Source organism: Glycine max, chromosome 1, assembly GCF_000004515.6.
Source record: "Glycine max cultivar Williams 82 chromosome 1, Glycine_max_v4.0, whole genome shotgun sequence".
In the NCBI taxonomy this organism is placed as follows: Eukaryota; Viridiplantae; Streptophyta; class Magnoliopsida; order Fabales; family Fabaceae; genus Glycine; species Glycine max.
The window spans coordinates 43,297,345-43,300,439 of NC_016088.4; the positions used below are offsets into that span (position 1 = coordinate 43,297,345).

Genomic DNA, 3,095 nt, shown 5'->3' on the forward strand with positions numbered 1-3,095 from the left:
TAAAAATACTAATCATGCACCGCTGGAAGGTACCAAGGCCATTGCACAGGCCGAAAGGCATCCTCCTATAGGCAAAAGTGCCGAAGGGGCGGGTGAATATGGTCTTTTCCTGATCCTCAAGAGCAATAGTAATTTGCATATAACCAGAAAAACATCAAGGAAACAGTAGTGAGATTTACCTGCCAGGCGCTCAAGCATCTAGTCAATGAATGGCAGTGGAAAATGGTCCTTTTTGGTAACCTGGTTCATCCTCCTATAGTCGATGCAAACTCTCCAACTGTTCTGCACCCGAGTAGGAATCAACTCCTTCTTCTCATTTTTTTATCACGGTGAGGCCGGTTTTCTTCGGGACTACCTAGACGGGACTCACCCATTGGCTATCGGAGATAGGATAAATGATTCCAGCTTGCAAAAGCTTGGTTACCTCCTTCTTCACTACATCAAGAATCATCGGGTTGAGTCTTCTCTGTGGCCGTCTTACTGGTTTAGCTCCATCTTCTAAATTTATTTGATGCATACATGTGGATAGGCTAATACCAGGAATGTCCGCCAGGGTCCAGCCTATAGCGTTCTTATGCTTCTTGAGGACAGACAACATCTTCTCCTTTTGCTCATCAACAAGGGAGGCAGATATAATTACTAGAAAACTTTTGCTATCATCCAAGTATGAATATTTTAAATTTGATGGCAGAGGCTTCAATTCTGGTGTGGGCAGCTGGATAATGGTAGAAGGAGATGGTTTCTCAGCCTGTACCTCATAAAGAAAGTCAGAGGTATGTGTACTTCCTGAAACATGGTTAGTTCTATCTGTCTCTATAAAATCAATCTCAAGAGGTAAAACATCACCAGTCATGTAATCAATATCAAATTTAGATTCACTCTCAGCATCAAATTCAGACATATGATCAAGTACAAATTCAGATTCAATGCATGAAGAGTGACAGGCATACAGATTAGAATGAAGATCAGTCATGTATTCATCAACAATATGGTCAATTATTTCAACACGAAATACAGAAATATCTTCAGATGGGTGTTTCATAGCATGAAGAATATTAAAGTGAACAGTTATATAACCAAACTCCATAGATAGTGTGCCTGCATATACATCTATCTTAGTTCTAGCAGTTTTCATAAAAGGTCTGCCTAGAATGATGGGAATTTATCCTTTAGAAAATCCCTCCTCCATATTCAAAATATAAAAATCAACAGGGAAAACCAACTCTAACTAAGACATCCTCTATGAAACCAGCAGGATAGGCAACACTTCTATTAGCTAAATGAATTACCACATCAGTTGACTGCAAGGGACCAAGAGATAGAGAATTAAAAATAGACAGAGGCATTACACTAACAGAAGCTCCTAAATCTAGCATGGCATTGTCAAACTTATTGTTCCCTATAATACAAGGTATGCTGAATACACCTGGATCTTTACATTTTTCAGGGATTTAGGGAACAAATTTACCAATCAATGCGGAGACATTTCTGCCCATACTAATTCTTTCACTTCCTTTAAGCTTCCGCTTATTAGTGCACAACTCCTTCAAGAATTTAGCATATCTTGGAATTTGCTTTATTGCATCCAGCAGAGGTATGTTTACCTATACTTTTCTAAATGTTTCCAAGATCTCCTTCTCTGCCTCTTCCATTTTTTGTTGGAAATTGCTCTTGGAGGGAATGGAAGAGGGATATGCTGCTTCTGTAAATCAGAATTACCAATGGAAGGTTCACCTACATAGAAATTGTTAGGTAACTTACTCTTTAAATTTTTGTCATCATCTTTTTCTGGAGTAGAGTGAAGTTGGGCAGGTTCATTTGCAGATGAAGAAGATGTTGCTGGTTGAGGTCCTTGACACTGCTTTCCTGACCTCAATGTAATGGCACTCACATTTTTGGGATTTTGGACAGATTGAGAAGGTAATCTGTCAGAATTCTAGGACTGTTGTTGATTTAACTGTGTAGCCAATTGTCCCATCTGATTAGTTAAGCTCTGAATGGAGGCTCTTGTCTCTTGTTGAAACTACATGTTTTGCATAGTCATTTGCCTCACAAGTTCTTCAAGGGAAGGTTGCGGAGGAGCCTCAACTGTTTGTTGTTTCTGGGGCTGTTACTGTTGTTGCTGCTGGATTGGTGGAGGAACGTATGGTCTGCTTGGGCCAGTAGCATTATGAAAATAAGGTTGTTGTTGTTGCTGCTACTGTTGTGAAGGATTCGACCATCTAAGGTTGGGATGATTCCTCTACCCGGGATTGTACCTGTTGCTAGAGAGGTCATAATTGTTCTGTTGTGGCTGATTTTGTTGCTGAGGTTGAGGAGGTCTGTTGTAGATGTTTGTAGCATAAGCTTCAGGCTGTTCAATTGCTTCAGATTGTTGCACAGAAGGGCAAAGGTCTGTGTGGTGGTCGGCAGAGGAGCATAAACCATAGAGTCTGGCGACAGGTGCAAATTTTTTATTCATGGCCAGCTAGGTTACCAGGTTAACCAAGGCATCTAGTTTACCTTCAAGCTTCTTAGTCTCGGCTGATGAAGATGAATTCGTGGCTACTTCATGCACTCCTCTAATGACAATAGCATCACTTCTGGCACTAAATTCCTGGGAGTTTGAAGCCATCTTCTCAATTAAATTTCTGGCTTTAGCAGGGGTCATGTCTTCAAGGGCTCCACCACTGGCAGCATCTATCATACTTCTCTCCATGTTACTGAGTCCTTCATAAAAATATTGGAGGAGAAGCTGCTCAGAAATCTGGTGCTGAGGGCAACTGGCACATAGTTTCTTAAATCTCTCTCAGTATTCATATAAGCTTTCTCCACTGAGTTGTCTAATGCTTGAAATATCCTTTCTGATGGTCGTGGTCATGGAAGTAGGGAAATTTTTTTCTAAGAATACTCTTTTGAGGTCATCCCAGCTCATGATGGATCGTGGAGCAAGGTAATAAAGCCAATCCTTCACCACTCCCTCTAAAGAATGAGGAAAGGCCTTCAGAAATATGTGATCCTCCTGAACATCTGGGGGTTTCATGGTGGAGCAGACAATATGGAATTCTTTCAGATGTTTGTGCGGGTCTTCACCTGCGAGGCCATGAAACTTTGGA

The 3,095-nt window shown here is 40.9% G+C and overlaps 1 non-coding gene across 1 annotated transcript; it reads left to right on the forward strand.

The window, feature by feature from the left end:
• The first annotated feature begins 2,744 nt into the window (after positions 1 to 2,744).
• On the forward strand, positions 2,745 to 2,851 carry LOC112998052 (small nucleolar RNA R71). Its single transcript, XR_003263073.1, has one exon. It is a non-coding gene; the product is annotated as a small nucleolar RNA R71 (small nucleolar RNA).
• Positions 2,852 to 3,095: the final 244 nt, after the last annotated feature.